A 12,951-nucleotide genomic window follows, 5' to 3' on the forward strand; every position below is an offset into this window, starting at 1 on the left:
TCAGCCAGTTTGGAGGTGATAGCAACACATTCCAACTCTAACTCCACAATACGAAGGTTGGAATTCCATTTTTCGGCCATCATTGTGTTGAGCTAAGTAATGATGCTCTTAGCTTAAGCATTTTCAAGGTGAAGCTCAGACTCCCATTTCTTCTCCTTTGGCAGAAAAATCCTCAGACTGCTTTTGAAGAATATGCTCGGCATTCTCAGCTCGAGCTCGACCATGAGAAACTGATTCACTAAATATCTGCTTGTAGCATTTCTAAGCATTCCCAACAGTCACAATCTATGAAAAGAAAAGTAAAGTTAACCACATAGATATCTAAATAAAGAAGAAAAGAGATAAAGCGTTGTACCCATAGGATTAAGAACATCTACTCAGAGTGCAAGTCTTGAGAATGAATACCATCCACCTTCTTCAAGTCATGCTTAAGATTAATTAAGCTAGCAAACTCTTCGACTAGGGAAGGAGTCCAAATAGTTGCGGCCTTGTATTTCTTCTCAAGGAAAGTACGAGCATCGGGGCACCTCATCGATATATATTTCTAATTTATATATTTTAATTGGTAAGTAAGATTTGGAGGAGTAGAGGACGAGCTAACCAACCTCTTACCTATAACAAGTTTAATTTTCTTCAACTGCTTCAGATCAATCACTGCAAAAAGAATAAAAATAAAGATCATATCATAATATATTAATCGGTAAAGGAAACAATTGAATAAGAAACGGTTGAGTAGGTATACCTGAAAAGATGTCACCTTGCTCAGCCTTTTGTTGTTCCGACATTTCAAGATCAGCAAGAAACTAAGATATAAGGGGAAAAATAAGAAGAGGAGTTCCTCTTTTTCTAACTTTCTTAAACATCTTTTTATTTTTAAGATCCTCCCCAAGGATTAATTTTGTTGGTTTTCAACCAGAAAGAATATGCCACCTTCTTAAGATATTAAAAAAATTGGTAGGGTAATGATGTGCATAGTTTTACACATATTTGCTTGCATATTATTGTGTATTTTCTTAGCAATTATTGTGCTTTTATTCCAAGATCACCCGTGTTTTGTGTTCTTTTGCATTTGAGGAGAATTTATAGGACCATCATCAGTGTTTGAGCAATTATAGATCAATACGTGCGAAAACGAACGGGAATTCATCAAAATTGGACAAGGGCTCGCATGTCAAACATTGAGCATGGCCTAGGTCAAGGCCGTCAGCACGGCCTGGACTCTAGCCGTGACCAACCATTAGCCTTTGATCCTCAAATGTGGCATTTTGGGCACAGTTTTTGAGACTGTCACGGCCTCCAGCACGGCCCGTGGTGGCTCAGCACTGGCGAGAGCACGACCAGGAAGAAAACCTAACTTGCGAGATCTGAATTCTTATAGGTTTTAATAATGAACATGTTTAGCTAGATCGATTAAATCCATTAGGATTTCTTTACTATGTTGGCTTAATATTAAATTGTTGAATTATTTGAGTTTAGTTTTGTATCCTTCTTGCTTTCAGTATTAATAAGATAATGCATTATTCATGAGACGTTGTGAACTGTGGTGTTTAGATTGCTTTATGTGATTAAGAAGTCCATTTGGCAATTGGAATTTTGAATAGCAAGAACTGGTTAATAATCACTTAAAGATAAGGATAATTAACTAGCTGGATTAAGAATTAACAAAGCTTAATAGAGGCAGATTAAAGCTTAATGCTAATTTAAGAATCAATCGTTAAGAAGAGATTCCAACTTTAAGTTCTTGAGTCTAGGAATTTGATTATCTCGAGAGAGAAACCGAATTTAATTAAGAATTCGTCCACGGGTAGCATAATTGGACTCATCAATCTGTTATTGTTTGTTTTATTGCCAACTAGTCTAGGTTCCCTTTGGGTTTGCTTTCTTGTCTTGATTGTTTCATTTATCCATTCATTCCTGCATCTCACTTAGAACTCAGCTTGTAGTTATTAGGAAATTTAGAAATTATTCATCATTCATTTTAGGCTAATATAACAGAGAACAAAGTAGCAACTCTGGGCTTTCAATTTCCCGAGGGATACGACCTTGATACTCGCCATTAGTGCTAGACTGCATCGATAGGTTCACTGCCTTAGATTGTAGCTACAAAAAAGCCTATCATGTAAGCAACTAAAAAATAATAATCTCGTCAATTATGTATAGAAGAGACGAGACCGTCTAGAATCTTATGGCCAGAATGAGCCCTAAGATATATATATATAAAGGAATATTCGACCGTCAGAGCAACTAAATGAAAGAAGAGAAAAAAATAAAGAGTAGGGACAATATTAAAAATTTTACAAAGTTGCTTCAAAGCAACGAGGAAGCGAGTTAAAATAGGAAGCTTGAGCGATATATATGTTCATATTTAGGATAATTGCCCTAATGAATGAATCTAAAGGCAACTTAAGACCGACTTTCAAATGTTCTTTATACAATACTATATGATTAGCTTTAGGAATGCTATTACCAAGGAAAAGCTCGAGACATTCTTTTAGTACAAACTTGATGGGCTCTTTATGCAACCTACACCTAAGGCAGTGAACCTACCGATGCAGCCTAGCACTAGTGAGTATCAAGGTCGTATCCCTGGAGATCGGGTGAACCTAGAGTTACTACTGTTTGCTATGTTATCTAGTCCGAAATAGGGTGTGAAAGTTCTAACGTACCAGCTAATGGTTATGAGTGCAAATAAGTAAATGAAGAACAATGGATAATCAAAAGACAATTGCAAAGAGAGAAACAAACCCAAAAAGGAGCCTAAGTGATGGAATTCTAAAGATGGATTTTATGGATTGCCGATCTTGCTTACCCGTGCCTAAATCCTGAATTGAATCCCGGTTCCTCTCTCGAGCTTACTGGATTCCTAAACCTGCACTAACCTAATGGAATCTCTTCCTATCGGATTACTACAGATTAGCATTAAGTATGATTTAAAACTATTAAGAGTTATTAGTTCTTAATCCGTGAGTAAATCAACCTTATCTCTAAGTGTTAACGCGATTCTTACTATTCAATGTCCAGTTGTAACAAGCATTTCTCAATGTCAAGAAACAACCTAATAAACAATTAATCCAACATCTCAAATTAACTGAATCAAACTTTTATTATTGAATAGCAAGAAGATTGCAAGAATGACAATTATAAAAACTAACAATTAAGCATAATCCATCAACAAAGGTGAACCCTAATGGATTCAAAAGATCTAGCTACTCATGTTCATGGTTAAAGCAATTAGGGAACAAAATAAGGAAAAACAAATTAAAGGCATGTACACCCTTCTCTTTCAAGCTGAATGAGAAACCCTAAATTTGCAAATTCGAAATCTCAAACCCTAGTTGCCTTTTGAATGCTCCCAAAGTTTGTCTTGATCTTCAATTCGATCTTGGAACAAGTGAAATCCCTCCTTCAATTGATGAAAATCATCTCTCAAGGTCTACAATTGAGGTATAGTAAACAATTAATTAAGTGTGTGTCTTGGAATTGAGTCCAAAAATCGTCCCCTCTCCAAAAGAACTCAAAATTGCCCATATAGTTGATTCAGCATGGCCGGAGTCCAGGCTGTGATGATTCAGCATGGCCGGAGTCCAGGCAGTGCTAAATCTGTGGAGTCTATTGTGCTGACTCCTTCCAAGTCATGCCCAAGCCGGTGCTGAGCTAACACAGGCCGTGCTGGAGGCCGTGGTGGCTACGGAAGTCATGTTAAAATGGCACAATTGGGGATAGCCTCTTGGTAATTCAGCACGGTCGGAGTCCAGGCCGTGCTCAACCCTCGGGGTGCTAGTTCTCACCCAATTTGATGGATTTTGGTCTGTAATCACACGTATTTCCCTCGATTATTGATGGTGTCCTTCGAAAATGACCTGAAATGAGAAAGGAAACAAAAGACAGGTGATTCTAGCATAAAACGGGATAATCATGCATAAAAATGTAAACAATCGAGCATGAAAACATGTGTAGTATGATGCTTATCAAATTACCCCACACTTAAACTTTTACTTGTCCTCAAGCAATCAACAAATCACTCCTCAAACAGATACCAAATAACTCAATCCAATGTATTGCAGAAGGTTAGCTCAAAACAAATTTCAAAACTCCATAATGGTTTTTCCCAAAATCCCCAAATCACTAAATCCTTAAGAGAAAGAACAAACTTAATAAATTTGCTAAAGTTAAAATGATAAACCATCTAAATTGAGAAATTGAGAACCATGCCTCACAAGATGTCACTCAAAACACACAAGTGTATATAGGTGAAAGAAGATCGCCAAGCTCTCAACACAAAAATACAGAAAAAGTGCTTACCATAGGCTTGCTTATAGATCCAATCTCCACTACTACGAAATAATCAATAATTATGATCAAAGGGTCTTGAGCCAGGTTGTAATTGGGTTAAGGTAGGGTACGTATAAATATGGAAAGTAGGCTATAAGTTGCTGGAAGTTAAGCAAGTAATGCAAGAAAGTAACGAAGGATCAAGTGTTGTACCAAAATGAACACTAAGTTGCTCTAAAAATAAGATGATGCTCAAAATGAACTAAATTAATACTCTTTTTTTTATTTAATATATATATATACTATGTATATATATTACAACAGCTTATGTAGGGGTTGTTGGTTATTGACACATACAATAAGACTGAATAAAATTTTTTTTTCTTTAATTGAAGGGAGCATCTATGAAAAATCTAGCAACTTAGTGAAATATATGATTGCAGATTGATCCAAAATAAAATGCAGTATAAACTTACATAATTTCCAGCAACAATGGTAGAAAGAATGGTCAAATGAATAGAAGTGATAAAATGAGTGTCACTGTTATTATTATCACGAAAGGAATGGCTAAGGCTCAAAATTGGTTCACTAAGGGAAAAACAGGGTTAGGCTTTTTGGCCAAATTGTGTAAATCCTAAGTGCCCAAATCATCTCACGATTATTGACAATTCATGTAATCTCAACAGATATCGTAAAGCAAGTTCTAGAAACAGAGATTCTATAAAATGCTCACTAATGAAAGAAAAGGGAGCATAATAGTGATGCACCAATTGGCTCAAAATCTCACCATTTGAGTGGGTTAAAATTGCATGAATTCTCAACCCAAAGTTTAAGCGGTCAATCACAATAATAAGCGTAATATTAATGATGTTCTATATCTAAGATAAAGTAATATAGAAGAATTAAGGAAAAATACCAGTTTTACCTGGCTAGATTGTAGTTAAGAGATTTATTCATTGCCTTCTTCCCAACAAGGTTCGATAAAAGCTATAAGGGAATCCATTCAAAGGAGAAAAAGTCATCAACTACTTAATTAAAATAAAACTCAAGATAGGCACAACATCGGTAAGCACCTACCCCACATTTTAGTATAACACTGTCTACAGTGTTAGAGAGATGAAGACTGAGGAAGCATATGATTCACACATTATGGTTATGGAAGATCATGCTGATTTTTTTATTTTTTTTAATTAAAAAGGCATAGTGTTCTACTTAACATAAACAGACAAGTGCAAGGAAATAACATAAAATTAAGCAAGCTACAAGCAAGAAAGTAAAAGGAGATAATAAATTGGAAGAAAATAAATAAAAATAAAATAAAGAAAAAGGAAAGAGGAAAATATCACAAATTTTTTTTTTCGCTAGGAGTCTGCTGATGGTGTATCCTCACTGGTTGGATCTGTTGGAAGTTGGGGGGAAATTTCTTTGAGGAAGGTGGCGGTGGTGGATCGAGGTCCGTGAAGCATGTTGCCAAATCGAACTCCATATCATCAATGAGCTGATTTTGTGCTCCGGCCTACGCCATCTTTTGAATCGCACTACTATGAAGTCATACGGGTGGCCTGTCTTTCTAAACCACTCAGGAACTGTTGAAGTATCTTGTTCAAGCCCTTGTTGTGCCTTCATTTCTTCTTGAAACCGCACAAACTCCGGCCATAGCAGTCGAATGCTCGATGGCCCTGCCGAATGAGAGGATGAGGCTCAAGATGAGGGCATAAACACTTTAGCTGGGTTAGGAATCCTAACATCCGGGATCCCGGCCGACGGATGTTGGGCTCCTCTAGCCGCTGCCTCTCTAGCTTCCCTGACTATTGTGCTCACGAGCCTATATTCAATACCATGTGGATGTCTAGTGGCCGTGATCATCTGCATGTTGATCATCTGTCTGATCCCTAGTAGTGTCATCTCACCAATATTTGAAAGTTTCGAGAGACAGTCGTCCAATACATCCAGTCTCTTAGCTAACCTAGTCACATACGGACCGAAACAACAATGCATCTTGTTCTGGGAGTCTACTATAAATGAACGGACTTGGCGAGCCAATAAATATCCCAAGTCTAGCTTCTTCTGATGTTGCATAGCCTAGAGAATAAAGACATCGATCGTGGCCCCAAAACTGTCCCCTCGACTGTAATGGTGTAAGCTAGTAGGGTATGAATGTAGCGGAGATGGTCCTAGGCTAGAGGCCTTAGACACCTTGGGTAGTATGTTTAGGCCTTATGACCAATGAGTCCCACATGGCGTCATATGAAATTGGGTGGATGTAGAGACATCCCTGATACTCCTCCCGAGATTTCTTGTTCAGTCCATAATCCCAAATGCATGCCAAATTGTGGGACCGACATCGAGAACTCCCTTCCCCAAGGCACGAAATAAATTGCATCGGTGATGCCGATTGTGATCATTCTGCGGGAAGAAGGTCTTTGAGGAACTCGATCGTAAGCTCAACGTAGGTTGGCTCAATGATGTCAAAGAATCTCGCATATGGCGAGTCTCGAGCGGTGTGTGCATATCTTGAGCCAATCCCACTCTCTCTAGGGATGTGAAGTCTATGCAACGGCCCGCCATCACTTGCTTCCATCTCATGATTTGGAATCTACTTTCATTGTCGCATTAGGAAATGTCCACAATGGATGACGGCCGATGTGGATGGATTCACAGTAGTGCTTTTCGAGGTCGGACTATTTCTTTGTTGTGGTGGAGGTGGAAGTCATGGTCGGTTCGCACCGTGGAAGAAGACGTTCCTTCACCACGCGATCGCTTCTTTGGTAGCTGACGCGTTTGATTGCTTTCTCACGAGATTTATCGCGTCCGTCATATCACCTAATGCAACGAATTATTAGTTTTTGTAAGAATTCAAGTTAATGAAAGAAATAATCTACCGAATCAACGTATAATGATTATACTTGACTAACCAAAACTTGTATAAACTAATAAACCGATACATACCAATCTAATTTATCATGAACCGAAGAATTGCAATTTAAGTCTAAACATTATTCATGCTTTGCATGCTGTAGGCACATTTTATTTCCACCAAAACCCCACACTTATCATTTTCATAACCGACTACACCACAAACACAACAACTAATGTAAATTAACCTAACCAAGGTCATATGGTTACAATATAAAGCCACCAAGATATCCTAGCATCTCCTAACAAGAGTATATGTATAAAATAGAAGTCAAATCATAATAAAAAAATATAAGGGAACAAATGAAGGGACTTACGAGTTCATTTGAGGAAAGTGAGAAGAGTGAGATAAGGGTATAAGAACAACACCTTTGAGCTAAGAAAAACAAAAGGGAAGCAAAATTTTGAGGCCTCCCTTCTTATAGGCACGTGTTCGTACGGGTGAGGGTAAGGCCGCGGCTAGAACTCACCCGTCAACCTTAGCCTTCTTGTGATGCACCTTGGCACGGGCATGGGGTTGTATCCCGTGATGCCTTCGGAAGCCATGACAAATTATTCTTTATCCTTCAACACGGGCTTGACTCTGGCCGTGCTCCTCAGCACGGCCTGGTGTTCTAGCCAATGATGGCCACGGAAACCGTGGTGAAACGGAGTGTTTCTGGGCTTTCCTTTGCCATCTCGAGCCGCCTTGCCCCCTACCTGTAATCAACACATATATGCATGTAATTAGATCATAAAACAAGTAGATATGGTCAAACGGAAGAGTCCGTCCTCTCCGATTATATAAGTCCGAAAAATTAAAAACCCTAATTATTGTTAAGCAACTATAATAAAGTCAAATGAAAATGATGAAACAATCACAACTAATTAAAAACATAGAAGTGCTTATTTGCAGAGTCTTAAGCTTGACTCATTCAGATCACCCTTCCTGTGCATACAAAGCCAGGTCAACTCGTTGCTCACTATCCAACGAGTTACAATGGTATCGCTTTAGCTGATGGCCGTTCACTTTGAAGTTTCCCTTCTCTGGATGATGCAACTCTACCACTCCATATGGAAAGACTTGTCCGATCTGAAATGGTCCGGACCAACGAGTCTGCGACTTTCCGGGGAAGCAGACGGCGAGAGTTGTAAAGCAACACTCGATCCCCAACTGAAACTCCTTAGGCTCATGAATCCTTTGATCATGCCATTTCTTAGTCCTTGCTTTGTAAGTTGAGGGAGTTTTACGTCATGGCGCCACTCATCTAGCTCACTTACCGCCATTGCCGCTCCTTACCCTGCGAATCAATATCAAAGTTACAAGTTCTAAGGGCCCAAAGTGCCCTATGCTCTAACTCAACAGGCAAATGACATGACTTTCCATAAATAAGGCGATAGGGCGTAAAACCTATAGATGTCCTAAAAGCAGTCCTAAACGCCCATAATGCATCATCCAACTTAAGAGTCCAGTCCTTCCTACTGGTACTAACGGTTCTCTCTAAAATACGTTTAATACCCCTATTAGTTACCTCAACCTGCCCACTAGTCTGGGGGTGACAGGGAGTAGAGAATCGATGAGTAACTCCGTACCGCTTAAGTACTTTCTCTAATTGGGCGTTGCAAAAATGTGTTCCTCTATCACTAATAAGCGCCCTAGGTATGCCAAACCTAGCAAATAATCGCTTAAGGAACCTGCAGACAACCCTGGCATCGTCAGTGGCTACAGCCTGAGCTTCAAGCCACTTAGAGAAATATTCAACAGCAACCAGAATGTACTTATTACCATACGAAGAGGGAAAGGGTCCCATGAAGTCGATGCCCCAAACATCAAAAATCTCAACGACTTGCATACTAGTTTGGGGCATCTCATCACGAGAAGAGATATTACTGCCGGCAAGGGTCACAAACTGAACAAATTTCCGTGCATCTTGGAAGAGCGTAGGCCAATATAATCCTACCTCTAGCACCTTCCTCATTTGTATGGTTTGCTTGATGACCTCCAGTGGGTCCCTCATGGCGGTGCTTCAATATTTGGAGAGTCTCCTCGCCACATACACAACGGCCGAATCACCCCGATCTACACATACTTTAAACAAAAGGGATCTTCCCAAATATAGTATTTCAAATCGTGAAGAATTTCTTCTTTTCACGATAAGTCATACCCTTTGGTAGAACCCTAGTAACCAAATAGTTAGCGTAATCCGAAAACCGGGGAGTATCGGTGTATACGGTGACATATAAATGTTCTTCCGGAAATCGATCGTCTATGGCCGTCTCGTCAAGTGCATCCAAGTGAGGATTTTCCAATCTCGATAAATGGTCCATTTGCCGGATTCTCCGCCCTTCTTATCCTTGATCTCGACATCAAATTCCTATAATAAAAGAATCCACCGAATCAATCTCGGTTTCGCATCATTTTCAGGAATAAGTACCTCAACGCCGAGTGGTCCGTGAAGACAATGGTTTTGGAAGGCGAGGTATGATCTAGACTTGTCGAAGGCGTAAACAACGGCCAATAACTCCTTCTACTGTGGTGGTGTAGTGTTCACGGGCTCCCGTCAAAGTCTTGCTAGCGTAGTAAATGGGTTGGAACTTCTTTTCAATCCTCTGTCCAAGCCACGTACTCCAATCGCATAATCACTAGCATCGCACATCGGTTCAAAGGCCCTCAATCGGGAGAAACCATGATTGGGGCTGTAGTTAAGTTTCTTAAGTAACTCAAAAGTCGCCAAGCATGCATCATCAAAAATAAAAGGTACATCTTTAACTAACAATTGAGTGAGAGGCCTAGCAATCTTAGAGAAATCTCTAATAAATCTCCTATAAAACCCTACATGGCCCGGAAAACTCCTATGACCTTATGAACTAGGAGGAGGTAGCTTAGATATTACTTCTACCTTAGCTCTATCCACCTCCATCCCGACCGAGAGATCTTATGCCCCAAAACAATCCCCTCTCACCATGAAATGGCATTTTCCCAGTTTAGTACCAAGTTAGCCTCAATACACCTAGCTAACATGCGCTCAAGGTTTGCCAAACAAAGAGAGAAAGAATTACCAAAAACAGAGAAGTCATCCATAAATACCTCCATAGACTCCTCAATCATGTCCTCAAAAATAGCCATCATGCACCGCTGAAATGTAGCCGGTGCATTGCACAGTCTGAATGGCATCCGTCTATAAGCAAACGTCCCATAAGGGCAGGTGAAGGTGGTCTTCTCTTGGTCCTCAGGTGTAATAGGAATCTGAAAGTAACCTGAAAAGCCATCAAGAAAACAATAAAACATGTGACCTGCTAAACGTTCAATCATCTGATCAATAAAAGGAAGAGGGAAATGGTCCTTCCGAGTTGCATCATTAAGCCTACGGTAATCAATGCAAACTCGGAAGCCTGTTACCGTCCGAGTCGGGATCAGCTCATCCTTCTCATTCCTTACCACTGTGATGCCTCCCTTCTTGGGTACAACCTGCATAGGACTAACCCACGAACTGTCAGAAATGGGATATATTAAACCTGCATCAAGAAGTTTAATTACCTCCTTCTTTACCACTTCTTTCATGTTCGGATTGAGTCGTCTTTGAGGTCGAACAACCGCCCGAAACTGTTGTCCTCCAATGAAATATTATGAGAGCGAAACTTGGATTTATGCCCGGGATATCCGCTATATTGAAAGCAAAGGCCTTCTTGTACTTCCTTAGAACTTCCAACATGGCTTTTCTTCGGAGTTAGATCGGGCTGCTATGATTACTGGTAAGCGCTTCTCTTCATCCAGGAAGGCATAAACCAAGTGGCTCGGTAACACCTTCAGTTCTAAGACTGGTGGGTCCTCGAATGAAGTCTTTACTTTCTGCACCCCAACCTGTCAAGAAAAAGATAGGGATTAGTTGACAAGCTCGGCTCAGAAGCCAATAAAACAGCGAGTTGCTCCAACACTTGCTCGTTGGACAACTCCTCCTCATCCTCAGCTATTGCTACTTGGAAAGGGTCAGAACATAAAATTTCTTGCAAATGGGACTCAACCACATCATCAATCACATCAATAGAATATACAGTATTATCATAGTCCAGTGACTGTCTCATGGAAGTGGCTAGGTCAAAGGTAATGGTCTCATCATCAACTCTAAGCTTAAGCTTTCCATCACTTACATCGATAACAACCCTCGATGTAGCTAGGAAAGGCCTACCCAGGATAAGAGGCACAATGCTCTCACCCTCCATATCCATTACCACAAAATCCATAGGAAAGATAAATTTATCTACCTTTACAAGTACATCTTCAACAATACCTCTAGGAATTTTAACAGTTCTATATGCTAACTGAACACTCATCCTAGTAGGCTTAGGTTCACGCAACCCTAATTTGGCAAATAAACTAGTGGGCATTAAGTTAATGCTAGCTCCTAAATCAGCCAATGCACCACTAATTGATAAATTACCAATCATACAAGGGATAGTAAAACTCCTTGGATCTTGTCGCTTGAGTGGCAGTTTGTTCTAGAGAATAGCTGAACATTCCTCATTAAGCACCACCTGACCAAGATCCTCCAACTTCCTCTTGTTGCTCAAAATCTCCTTTAAAAACTTGGCGTACTTCGGCATCTGTGAAATTGCCTCAACAAAAGGTAAGTTAATTTTCAGCTGCTTAAATAAGTCAAGAAACTTACTGTATTGCTTGTCCACCTTATCCTGCCTCAACCTTGCAGGGATATGGGCCGATGCTCCCGCATGGGCTCTTTACTGTATTCTTTCATTCTCTCATTCTCTACCATCTCAAGGTCTGGTCCTTCCTTAGCTGGCTTGACCTGCACGATTGTATTATCCTTATCAGCTAAAGGTGAAGAACCAGTCAATTTCTTACCTGAACGCAAGGTGATAGCCTTGCAATGCTCCCTCGGGTTTGACTCTGTAGTGCTAGGGAGCGATCCTGGAGGTCTCTCTGAAAGCATCTTAGAAATTTGGCCAATTTGAGTCTCCAAGTTCTGAATCGAGGCCTGCTAGATTCCTAAGTGCACTATCAGTCTGTTGGAATCTTGTTTCCGTAGACGTCACAAACTTCATCATAAGCTCCTCTAAATTTGACTTCTTTTCTTGTGGAGGAGGAGCTTGTGCAGGCCCAGCTGGTTGTTGTTGTGGCTGTTGATGAAGTCTTTGAAAACCTGGCGGACCCTGGGCATTATTGTTCCTCCAACTGAAATTGGGATGATTACGCCATCCAGGGTTGTATGTATTGTTGTAAGGGTTATTCGCTACCTTGGGGCATTCCCATATAATCAACTGTTCAACATCGGAAGACATAGCGAATTAGATGGAAAACTAGTAGAAGATGAAGCAAACATACCTCTCGCAGACAGCTAGCACCGAATGCGGGCCACCATAAAACTCGCGACCAACGTTCATTTGCATGAATCGGCATCTGAGTTGGTCGATCTTCTTGGCTAGAAGCTCCACTTGAGTCGCCAAGGCTGTAGAGTCCACTTGGTTGACCACTCCCTGTCTTCCTGGTCGGCTCCTAGAGGATTGCCACTGATAGTTGTTCATGGCCATTTCCTCTATCAAGTTTTGAGCCTGCTCGGGCGTCTTATTGTTTAGCGCCCCACCTACTGCAGCATCCACCATCTGCCTCGTTGCAAGGTTCAACCCGCTGTAGAAGGTCTGAACCTGCATCCACACTGGCAATCCGTGATGTGGGCAGCATCTCAAAAGATCTTTAAATCTCTCTTATGCATCGTACATGCTTTCATCATCAAACTGCACAAAAGAAGATATGTCATTTCTAAGTTT

The 12,951-nt window shown here is 40.4% G+C and overlaps 1 non-coding gene across 1 annotated transcript; it reads left to right on the forward strand.

The window, feature by feature from the left end:
* Positions 1 to 12,844: 12,844 nt before the first annotated feature.
* LOC112535154 lies at positions 12,845 to 12,951 on the forward strand. The gene has a single exon (XR_003079342.2). It is a non-coding gene; the product is annotated as a small nucleolar RNA R71 (small nucleolar RNA).

Source organism: Ricinus communis, chromosome 8 (genome assembly GCF_019578655.1).
Source record: "Ricinus communis isolate WT05 ecotype wild-type chromosome 8, ASM1957865v1, whole genome shotgun sequence".
In the NCBI taxonomy this organism is placed as follows: Eukaryota; Viridiplantae; Streptophyta; class Magnoliopsida; order Malpighiales; family Euphorbiaceae; genus Ricinus; species Ricinus communis.